This window comes from Danio rerio, chromosome 11, assembly GCF_049306965.1.
Source record: "Danio rerio strain Tuebingen ecotype United States chromosome 11, GRCz12tu, whole genome shotgun sequence".
In the NCBI taxonomy this organism is placed as follows: domain Eukaryota; kingdom Metazoa; phylum Chordata; class Actinopteri; order Cypriniformes; family Danionidae; genus Danio; species Danio rerio.
In genome coordinates, this window is record NC_133186.1 from 43,257,501 (window position 1) to 43,270,229 (window position 12,729).

The following is a 12,729-nucleotide window of genomic DNA, read 5'->3' on the forward strand; positions in this document are numbered from 1 at the left end:
TGTGCTTAAATTAATCCAGATTCATGGCTACCTTGATATCATGCTACAAACTGCAATATGGGAATGGAATAATTACAGCCAGTGTTGGGGAAAGTTCCTTTTGAAATTAATGCTTTACAATCAGTGTTGCGCGAGTTACGTAATAATGTTATTTTTCTAAGTAACGAATATAAGAATAATGCATTACTTTTAAAAATGAAGCAATAATTTGAGTTACTTTTAAGATGAATTATTATGCTTTTAGGCGACGCAGTGGCGCAGTAGGTGGTGCTTTTTTTTTGAGGTAGTAGGTAGTGTATTTTTACATTACTGTGAGGGGTAGCTTTAGGAATGGCTATGTGTAGACATTAATAAAATCCAAATTAATGGGTAATTTAATAAACAATATAAATAATTCTCATTTTAATTAGTTTTTATATTACCGTGAGGAATGGGTTTAATAAAGCGACGCAGTAGCGCAGTAGGTAGTGCTGTCGCCTTACAGCAAGAAGGTCGCTGGTTAGAGCTTCGGCTGGGTCAGTTGGCGGTTCTGTGTGGAGTTTGCATGTTCTCACTGCGTTCGCGTGGGTTTCCTGCGTGTTTTCCCTCACAGTTCAAAGACATGAAGTACAGGAGAATTGGGTAAGCTAAATTGTTCGTAGTGTGTGTGAATGAGTGTGTATGGATGTTTCCCAGAGATGGGTTGTGGCTGGAAGGGCATCCGCTGCGTAAAACTTATGCTGGATAAGTTGGCGGTTCATTCTGCTGTGGCAACCCCAGATTAATACAGGGACTAAGCCGACAAGAAAATGAATGAATATTAAGCTTTTAAAAATAGTTGCTGAATTAGAATTAGTGTAATCACGCTGAATCACACTCAATGACGGTATGAGCTCCCCACAGGAACAGACATAAACCAAGATGGCAGAGTCTCACATTTCTGTGATGGAAATATTGGTAACACTTTATAATAATTACACACTATGAACCATTTATTAAGCATTAGCAAATAGTAATTTCATTATTTGTTGAGCATTAACTCAACATTAATAAACATTAGTAAGCAGTTCATAACTGCAGCAACAATTACTCTATTCTTGACTTATAACCAATTTATAATGTGCTTAATAATTGTACTTTCATACTTAGTTAATGATTTATTTTTCATTACTAATTAAGTATCGCATCATTTACAAGCCATTTGTATTTAAAAGTAAATTGAGGGTTTTTAGGATCATTTAGAATGAGTTAGTAAATGATTAATAAACTATTGAAATTAACATTTATAATTTTTATTATTTAGGCATGTACTAATAGTTAATTTGTATGTTAAGAAATGCTTTATTAGGTCAACTTAATCCTGTTTTGTGACCTAATCTAAAGTGAGAACTATTTATGCTTTATAAATCCCTTATAAATGACAAATAAAGGCTCAGTTAAATTCTAAACAGGAAAAATTACATAAACGACTTTATTCAATCCTATTCGTTTGAAGATACACATATGAATGTACTTCAAATGAAAAATTTATCTTTGCAACCTTATCTTAAAAAAAATGTATGTACAGTTTAAACTTTGCTTCTTATTATATTGTTAAATTATTATATTGATTTTTTTATCCAGTTTTATGTATTTTGACACCTGTTGTTTGGCAATTTTTGAACTTTACAGTAATTTTATTTTTTAGATAAGATTGCAGATATTATTGTTCATTTGATACCAAGCTTTTATTTTTCATTTGCATGCTCCATGAAGTTGAGTTAATAAAGCATTCATTAACATATATAGTAACCATTAATATATGTCTGAATAATACGATATATAAGCATTGATATTAATAGTTTATTAATCATTTACTAACTCATTCTGAAAAATCCTAGTAACCACCAACTACTCTTGAATACAAATGGTTTGTAAATAATGCAATACTTCATTTAGTAATGAAAAATTAATCATTAACAAAGTATGAAAGTACAATTATTAAACATTATATAGGTGCTTATAAGTCAAGAATACAGCATTTGTAGCTGCAGTTATAAACTGCTTACTAACGTTTATTAGTGTAGAGTTAATGCTCAAAATATAATGAATTCACTAGATGCTAATGTGTAGTAAATGATTCATAGTGTGTAGTTATTATAAAGTGTTACCGAAATATTCTCATTATTTTGAACGCATGGAAAGGAAGGGGGATTATAGTCTCAATCGACACTGATTTTACTGAACTATTAAGACTAAAATACAAAAGTAGCAAACACACTGCTTTCAGCTTTCATTAATCTGTATATACAGCATGTAGAGCTCAGATGTCAGAAAGTTCTCAGATAAGGCATCATGTCATTTTCTGGGTTCCCCTCTCTCCAGACACTCCAGAACCCGAGGCGTTCCCAGGCCAGCCAAGAGACATAGTCCCTGGGTCTTCCCCGAGGCCTCCTCTCGGTGGGACATGCCTGTAACACCTCCTTAGGTAGGTGGGTGTCCAGGAAGCATCCAAAACAGATGCCCGAGTCACCTCAGCTGACTTCTCTCCATGTGGAGGAGCAGCGGCTCCGAGCTCCTCCTAGGTGGCAGAGCTCCTCACCCAATCCATAAGGGTGCGCCCTGCTACCCTGCGAAGGAAACTCATTTTGGGGGCTTGTATACGAGATCTTGTCCTTTCGGTAATGACCCAAAGATTATGACCATAGGTGAGAGTAGGATCGTAGATTGACAGGTAAATTGAGAGCTTTGCCTTTTGGCTCAGTTCCTTCTTTACCACAACAAACCTGTAAATCGACCTGCATGCTGCCGCTGCATCAATCCGCCTGTCAATCTCACGTTCCATCCTTCCCTCACTCGTGAACAAAACCCCAAGATACTTGAACTCCTCCACCTGGGGTAAGGACTTTCCTCCAACCTGGAGATGGCAAACCACCTTTTTCCGGTGGAGTACCATGGCCTCGGACTTGGAGGTGCTAATTCTCATCCCACTCGGCAGCAAACCACTCCAGGTGCATGCTGAAGGTGCATGTTTGATGAAGCAAAAAGAACAACATCATCTACGAATTACAGAGATGAAATCCTGTGGTCCCTGAACCGGACCCTCTCCAGCCCAAGGCTGCACTTTGAAATTCTGTCTATAAAAGTTACGAACAGAATTGGTGACAGGTCAGCCCTGCCGGAGTCCAACATGCACTGAAAACAAGTCTGACTTATTGCCGGCAATGCAAACCAAACTCCTACTCTGTTTATACAGGGACAGGACGGTCCTTAAAAGAGCACCTCTGACCTCATACTCCCACAGCACCCTCCAAAAAAAGCCAGGAGAGACACGGTCGAATGCCTTCTCCAAGTCCACAAAACACACGTGGACTGGCTGGGCATACTCTTATGAACCCTCAAGGGTATAGAGCTGGTCCCAGTGCACCACAGCCTGGACATGAAGGTGACATTATTCTTATATCTTTTTAATTTGGTAAATGAAGGTGTATGTTATACAGTGTGTTGTTAAATGCAGAGCTCCTCTATTTAAAATAAACAAAGATATCCTGCAAGTTTTGACAGAGATCAAACCTCAGGCAGGTATGAAAAAGCAACTCAAAAGAAACGTAACATATTACTTTCCATAAAAAGAAACACAACTAGTTACTTTTTTGGGGAGTAACTCAGTATTGTAATGCACTACTTTCTATAATAACTTTCCCCAACTGTGATTACAATACTGAGTTACTCCCTAAAGAAGTAAGTAGTTGCGTTACTTATGGCTCGTTTCCACTGAGTGGTACGGTGCGGTAAGGTACGCTTTTATGGCCATTTCCAGTCAAAAGGTACCTAAAAGCGAACCATACCATACCACTTTTTGGGTATTCTTCCGGAATGGTACCTTGCACAACAAAAGGGTACCAAAAGGCGGAGCAAGACGAGCAGCTGAATGCTATTGATTTACAGAGATACGTCAGTAACTTGTTCACAAGCTAGTACAATGAAAACAAACAAAACGGCATTTTTAAATACACAGCCGAGACATTACACAGAAACAATCTAATATATACATATATTAAACAAGCCATGGTCGACCCGAGCTCAAACTAACCTTGTCATCATCTTGATGGACAGCCACAAAGCCAAGAAGAGCAGAATCTACCCTGTGCACCGTAGTTGTTTACAAGGTCATCAAAAGCCTGAGCAGTTTCACTTTCTCGCGTGAGCTTGCATCGCATCTATATTTGAAATAACAAACTTCTTGAGCTCATATTAATAACGTGCATGTGATTATTAAAGTGCTTCTGACATCCGATCCTTTCAGAAATGAACAAACGCGAGAGTGAAATGTGAAAAACCAAAGGAGAAGCCGGAATAAACAAAGGAGCAGATGATTCTTTCAGCAATCTTAAGCATGAACAAACTGCCATGTTTAACTATTATCATCGCCTTTTGGACTATTTTATTTGAATTCAGAATGACGGAATTACTCTCTAACAAGAGGTTGCATGTGCTGGTGAAGAATAAAGATACAGATGAGAGGGTACCACTGGTATCCTTTTGGCATTGGAAACGTCAGCCTGATAAAGGTGACCCGTACTGACCTATAACGTACCTTACTGTACCAGTCTAAAACTAGTTACTTTCTATGGTAAGTAATGCGTTACTTATGAGTTACTTCAGCTTTACTTTTTCTGACCTGCCTGAGGCTTGATCTCTTTCAAAACTTGCAGGATTTTTTCCTTCTTTTTTAAATAAAGGAGCTTTGCAATTAACAATGTGCCATATAACATACACCCCCATTTACCTTAAAAAATACAATAAAAAATAATAATGCAGGACACAGGTCTCAAACTCAATTCCTGAAGGGCCGCAGCTCTGCAGTTTTGCTCCAACCCTATTCAAACATACCTGAAACAACTAATTAAGGTGATCAAGATTAGTCAAACATACCTGATCCAACTAGTAGTCTTGACCACCTTGATTAGTTGGATCAGCTATGTTTGATTAGGGTTGGAGCTAAACTGTGCAGAGCTGCAGCCCACCAGGAATTGAGTTTGAGACCTACAGTATGATGTAGGACAGGGGTTCTCAACTGGTTTGGCCATAGGACCCACATTTTTACATGGTCATCAAGCCGCGACCCAAATTTTTAGGAACTGTAATATAATTTTAGGAATTATAATTAATTAGTATTTATTTGTTAACACACAAGTAGTGACAAATAAATCATAAGAAAATCACCAAGACTTACAAATAAACAATATTTTATTGCTGTCATTTAACAAAATGTACTTCTGTGCTACCCTTCTCAGAAAACGGTCCACAGGTTTGTCCTTGCAACTGGGATATTTGGTTCTAAATGTCGTTTTAGTTTAGAAAAGGGGTCACCAATCTCGGTCCTGGAGGGCCGGTGTCCCTCCAGGGTTTAGTTTCAACTTGCCTCAACTCACCTGCCTGGTTGTTTTAAGTATACCTAGTAAGACCTTGATTAGCTTGTTCAGGTGTGTTTGATTAGGGTTGGAGCTAAAATCTGCAGGACACCGGCCCTCCAGGAACAAGTTTGGTGACCCCTGGTTTAGAAGGTTTCATGCTCTATTGTGAACGCATCTCACTACATATGACACAATGAGGTTTTAAGCCTTTTTTGTCATCTATATATGTAAATTCATACTTTACATATTCAGGGTTGTACTTGTGCTTCGATATATTTCTTGATATAATAAAATGAAATTTCAGATGTTAAACGGTACGGTTGTTGCGTGCACATTTCAAAATAAAAGTCTAGTATAAGCTAAATACAAGTAAAATCTAAACTTTTGTTGTTTTATTGACCACACACTCCACGACCCACTTTTGGGTCACGACCCTCCAGTTGAGAAACACTGATGTAGGATATTCTTATCTTCTGAGAACTTCCTGACCCTCGAGATATATGCCATATATACAATACAGATTAATGAAAGTGTAAAGCAGTGTGCTTACTACTTTTGTACTTTTTTTCTTATTAGTAAATAAGACTTACTATTTGTATAATAGTTTTATTATTTGTCTGATCCATTCAGAACTTCCATCACAGTAATGTATGGCTCTACTATTTTCCTTTCTGTCTGTTCCTGCGTTCTCTCATTGCATGCGGGATTTAACATGACTATGTTCATTTTAATTCAGCTATTTATTTTTTAAAAGCTAATTAATTGAACTAAAAAGTAACTCTCATTACATTTTTTAAAAAGCAACTCAAATATTATTACTTCATTTTTAAAAGTAATGCATTACTTTACTCGTTATTTAGAAAAGTAAAATTATTACATAACTCGTGTTACTTGTACAGTAATGTGTTACCTCTAAAACACAGCAGCTCAACAAAAACGCGGATTTGTTTCATATGAGATATTACTTCTACCGGGGAGATGTTGGAACAGTTCCAACACTTACCTGTTGTTGTTTTAGCATGTTTAGAGAAAAGAATCAGCAAAAGAAAGCTGCATATTGACAAATCTTCAACCGTTCAATCCTCCTTATTTGATTTTTTTATCTTATTTGATTTTTTTTTATCTTATTTGAGTTTTACTGGTAAAAAGCATTTATTTCTGTAAACAAACATAGAGAAATTAGATTTTTTTGCCATACAGTATCAACATATTTTCTGAAGAAACACGTTTTTTGTAACCAATGATTGTTTTTAAATTAGTTTACATGTCACAGTTTTTGTTTTTTGTTCAAAATATTGCATAAACCTACTGGAAAAGGCTAAATTAAATTGGTCAAATTGGTTTTTAGAGCATAGTATGCAAAAAAAGTGCCGCATATTGATAAATCCTCAACCAATCAGTCCTACTTGTTTGATTTTTGACGCAGTTTTACTAGTGAAAACATCATTGCAGCATTCATTTCTGCAAACAAATATAGAAAACATTTTTTAGCATGCCAACATTATTTTTGAAGCAACACATTTTGGTCATTTCTGATATTTGGGATTTAGATTTAATGTTAGTAGTAGAACAATGTAAACATTGCAAACATTGTAAGCTAAGCTTGGTAGATTCAAATAATGTAGTGTAAAAAACATTGTGACATCAATATCTGTGCATTGTCCATTAATATTAAAAGTTTATCAGACGTATATGATTTTAAAGTAATACAAATAATGTATAGTTTTATACTTTATATTTATCTTTTAAAATAGCTTTAATTAGCAAATAAAACACAAGGTAGACCTACTTGGCAAAAAGGGGATGCCTTTCAGACCGTTTTAGAAGCTGTCATTCATTCATTCTCACCATACTCAAGGTCTTGGTCTCTTGTTTATCCTCAAAGCATCCATGTCGAAAAAAAGAACGGCATCTTAACTCTGTCTTTCGTGAAAAGCAGTTGCAGTTTAATGCATACCCTACTAAAAAAACAGCTTAAACCAGCCTAGGCTGGTTGACTGGTTTTAGCTGGTCAACCAGGCTGGTTTTAGAGGGGTTTTGGCCATTTCCAGGCTGATTTCCAGCCATTTCCAACCTGGTCTTAGCTGGTCAAGTTGGGAGATGATCAGCTAAAACCAGCTTGACCAGCCTAGCCAGGCTGGGAGTCCAGCCAAAACCAGCTATGTCCAGCTTAAACTAGGCTGGTCAAGCTGATTTAGCTGGATTTAGCTGGTCATTTTCCAGCCTGACCAGCTAAGACTAGGCTGGAAATGACTGGAAATCAGTCTGGAAATGGCCAAAACCCCTCTAAAACCAGCCTAGTCGACCAGCTAAAACCAGCCAACCAGCCTAGGCTGGTTTAAGCTGGATTTTTCAGCAGGGTTGTAAATCATTTAAGGTAAGGAACATTTTCATTTGCCATTCACTGACAGGTCAGCACAATCTCACGGCAATTCGTAACATTTTCATTTAGTGGCTAATTCGTATGAATTCGTAAAACTTAGTACGATTTGCTCATCCTCCAACGACGGTTGGGATTAGGGGTGGGGTTAGGTGCCACACCTCCTTTTTAAAATCATACGAATTCGTTCGAATTAGCCACTAAACTGGCAAAACGTAAAATACTTACATTTTCTCGTAAGATCAGGCTGGACAGGCTCATCCAGTTCATCAAACTCTGTCTTTTAAAATCTTAATCGGAAGCGGATTAAAACTGTCTCCTCATAAAAGCCGGCATATCAGCGCGCTGCTACATTGAAAACACATGATTCGATTCACATCTTCTGATTGGTTCTCTGGATATAGTGGCTTTTGCTGTCAAAGGCAAGTGGCCTTTAGAGGCTTTTGCCAACAAGTTATTTTTAAATAGAAGCAAATCTATTTGTTGAACATGTACTGCGTGCCTAAAGCCTTCACTCAATGTCATGATCTCATTTTTGGCGGAAATGTTGGATAAACCTGATGGAAAAGCAAAATGACATCCGGTACTAAAAAGGTACTAACAATTAAATGATCACATGTAAAGTGCTAATAAATTAATTACTAAGATGTAATTTAAATAGCAGAAATAGCATCATCTTGTAAATAAAATAAAATAAAAAACAAGTAGTTGGTTATTTATTCTCTACAAAGTGAAAACCCAGCAGGTGATCCATAAAAACTTGACATAAACCTTTATAATTTTGAGCATTATGTTTCCATGCAACACAACAAACAGGAGGATTTGTAACGGAAAGATTTTCAGTCATCCAGCTTATGATTTTACAGAAGCAGGTGAACTCCTGTCTCCTGACTCTTTCTAAATTGCTGTGGGCTAATAGGGCGACGGTGACGGCCAGCAGTGTCTCTCGAATGAACACTTTGAGGAGGCGGCCTCTCATTAGAGATCCGGTCAAGGCCAGTGAATGTTATTTTCCATCTTGATTAAGCAGTAATGACAGCAGAACTAAAGAGCCCGTCTGAACGCAGGAGAAATGATAGAATGAGATGATGGAAAAGATCAAACGGCCGCTGTAGGAGAACAAATGGATTGTGGAGTTCTGGGGTGGGGGGAAGCCTGGCGGAGTCAATATTGGCTTGTCTCGGGTTATTGATTATGACTGTTATCTCTCACGACAGAGACTTTGATCATTTGAATGTTCATATCTGCCTTTTGAAGCTTCATTGCAGGCCAATCTAAACCTCAACACCACTGTAATGGCACGTACTGTTTGATGCACGGGAAGACGAGCGAAGTATTGAATGCAACTTTAGAGCAAATTAAATAAATCTGTTTGCAACGGACAGGTTTTACTCAGTGATGAAAAGCCAAATAGATATGTAAACCCTGAAATTATTAGTGCATGCATTTGTTTTTAATGCAGGAGCTATAAGAAATGCAGCTTTGGGTCTTAAAGGGTTAGTTCACTCAAAAATTTTAATTATGCTATAAATTATGCACCCTCATGACTTTTGTTTGTCTTCTGAACACAAATTAAAGGGTAGCTATTATACAACAATTACTTTTATAAGAGGTTTAAATACAGCAGTCTGTGAATATAACCAGCTTCTAATGGCAAACATGTATTAAGTTAATTTTATATAATCACACTTGGTAAAAACAGCCTGCAGAAACACTTTGATTGACATTGTACGTGTCATCAGAGCAGGAAAGCCCCGCCCATTAGTGACCATCATTCCCTTATTAGCATAAGAGATTGATCTTGTTTTTAAATCTGCCACTATGCTGACACACAGGCATTTGTAGCTCCGCCCTCTTTTGAAAAGAGCACAATCTCATTTGCATTTAAAATGACAGTCACCAAAACGGCACAATTCGGATCAAAGCCAGTTTTAAAGAGTTATAAAACATTATTCGTGTGGTATTTTGAGCTGAAACTTCACATACACACTCTAGGGACATCAGAGACCTTTTTTACATCTTGTAAAAACAGGCATAATAGGTCTGCTTCAAGATATTTCAGGTTAAATCATCACTCGTCTGACATAGACAGCAATGGTCCAGGGACATTAAAAGTCCAGAGAAATACCAAAAAAAAAAAAAAAAAAAATCATTAAAACAGACCCTGAACTAACTAGACTCATCATTAAAAAAAAAAAAGGAAAAATACGGTCTAAGAAATAAAAGTAAAAAACCTGTCACTGGTGTGGTACCTTTTCTTTTCTACTTGAAGGGGTGGTCCACTACCATATCATGTTTTAAACTTTAGTTGATGTGTAATATAGATGTGTGAACATAAACAACATCTCTAAATGTAAGACACTCAAAGTTCAATGCAAAGGGAGACATTGGCTTTTAGAGTTAGCTTAGCAAAGCCAACAGCGAACAAAGTTTGGGGAATACAAAAAATACATCCGGGTTAATGATGTCATAAACCCTTTAGGTTACGCACATACACCATGTACAACAAAGGGGCGTGGCCAGAGGCACTGTAATGTTATACCACAGATGCTTCTAGGCGATGTGGAGCGGATCTACGAATCACAGCACATGTTAGCTGACCAATCAGAGCCTCTTGAGGGTGGGTCTACAGAGGAACTAAAAGATATGACAGTGGTTTTCATGTTAGCGGAGTAGCTGTATAAAATTAAAGAGGATATATGAAAAAATAACATGAGTTTTTACAAATGAAGCATGAGCACACATTGCTTTGCATCTTATAAACACAATCAAGCTTTAAAAATACACTGTGGACCACCCCTTTAAAGGGCCACATTTATATTTTAAAGGTACATATTAATACCTAAAATGTACAAATGTGTACCTTATGATACTGTAGAAGCACAAAAGTGTTCCCTAAAGGGATACAAAAATGTAATTTAAGGTACCAATGTGTACCTTTAAAAAAGGTGGCATCTCAGTTACAGGTTTTGTACCTTTATAGTGTGTATTAATTAACTGGAAATCGTCTTGCTCTTTATCAAAGCATAGGATCAACAAACTAGTTTTCTATACTGCTCCCCTAAAATATCAAAAAGTCAAAAACAAGGAACATAAACAGCGTGCAAAACATTTGAAAACCATTTTAAAAATGTGTCGCTCATTGCAAGAAAACGCTTCAGCAACGGAGCCTTCATTGGCAGTGCGACAAACAAAGACTTTTGAATAGAGTCATTATTTTTCTTTTATGTGCACACAGAAGAATTCTAATAGCTTGATAATATTCCTATTGAACCATTCATTCAATTAACACGGAGCAAACCCACGCAAACACGAGGAGAACATGCAATCTCTACACAGAAATGCCAACGGACCTAGCTGGAACTCGAATCAGCGATCTTCTTGCTGTAAGGTGGCAGTGCTAACCACTGAGCCACCGCACCACCCTCCGATCGAACCACACAAAGCATATTGATTTGGATTTGAGGATGTGCTTTGGGATTTATCTATACTTTGAAAGAGCCAGGACTATTGCTGTCTATGAAGGATGAGGGAGCTCTCCGATTCCATCTACAACATTAATTTGTGTTCTGAAGACGAACAAAAATTTCAGGGCTTTGGGAAATTTTTGCGTGAACTAAATCTTTAATAAAAACAATTGTGGGCAGATGCACTGTAAAAATGATATGATCAGTAAGTAGTGTCAACATTTTTATTTTTATCGTGACATCTTATGTTTTTAAACGCAATCCCACAGCAATTCTTGCCTTTTTGATTCAGTGGCTAATTCATATTTTTGAATTTTTACAATTTCATTTATGCATTTTATTATTTTTTCCCCCAAGAGTTCACACTTAGATATTGCTTGATAATATTAGTATGTTTGGCATGCTGTCCCGGGAGAGAACCTTAAACTTGGAGATAATTGAGCATGTAAACTTCAAAAACAATAAGGGAGTAATGCAAGACATGCTATTTATTATGAGTTTGGAATAATCTGATTGGATAATTAATGATTGCGAATGAGAGATCAACTGCTCCTCTCGAAAATACTTTATAAAACTTTACTGAGATTTATTTAGCATTTGCCATAACTAGACAGGTAATGAACCTGGAGAAAGTAGGGGTGGGGTCGGGTAAAGTCTGCTTTAACGACTCAAACTTGGGACACACACACTGGTCACAATTGGAGGAAACCAATTGCAACAAACCATTAGTTCAAAAACTAATCCAAATGAGTACTGTGAACTTAATCCATTTTAGTAAACGAAGCAATTTGAGCACAGTAAAATGCAATAAATGAAGAGAACTCAAAATAAGTAAACCCAATAAGTTAAGGCAACTCAAACCATTAAAGGAAACTGATTGCACCAAACCATTTGAGTTAAACTAATCTATGAGTACTGTGAACTTGCTCTATTTAAGTTGAAGTAATGAGGTATTTAACTCATTACCTTTAACACTGAGTTCAAAACTCTTTTCAAGTGAGTAGAATAAACGTTTAGTCAATTTTGGGTTCACTACACTCATTTCATTTGATAAAGTTGGCTGTTGGGTTTTACAGTGGGCATTCTGTCCACATGTCGGCTATCGACACAGACTCATTTATAAGATTTATTATGATTTGCTCATTCCAAAATGATGGTGGGATTTAATAAAATTGTTGGGGCATGCTAAAAATGTTTTTGTATGAATGAAATCATATGAATTAGCCACTCTTCTGCACTCAAACAATTATTATTTATGCTTGTTCAACCTACTTATTTAAAACCAGCTGAAATTCACAACTCTTGAGATTTTTTGACGACAAATTAATTGTTTTGTTTTCAGTCTACTAAAATTTAAGTTAATCGATTTGCATTGGAAATTATGTAAAATAGTTACATTCCCTCATAAGAACAAGCTGTTATATATTTGCTAACTAAAGTTGATCATGTTTCAGCTTAATTAAGTTATACAAGCTGATAAATGAAAGTTAAAATTGCTCATCAGGTT

The 12,729-nt window shown here is 36.6% G+C and overlaps 1 protein-coding gene and 1 long non-coding RNA gene across 2 annotated transcripts in view; both read left to right on the forward strand.

Moving 5' to 3' along the window:
- Positions 1-2,153, forward strand: part of mmel1 (membrane metallo-endopeptidase-like 1) — a 64,085-nt gene extending 61,932 nt beyond the window's left edge. Inside the window, exon 24 of the mRNA XM_017358367.4 lies at positions 1-2,153. This exon is cut by the window's left edge and continues 930 nt beyond it. The gene's annotated coding sequence lies outside the window, so the exon portion shown is untranslated.
- LOC141376672 (uncharacterized) overlaps positions 1-12,729 on the forward strand; it is a 289,423-nt gene that overhangs the window by 179,198 nt on the left and 97,496 nt on the right. The window lies entirely within an intron of this gene.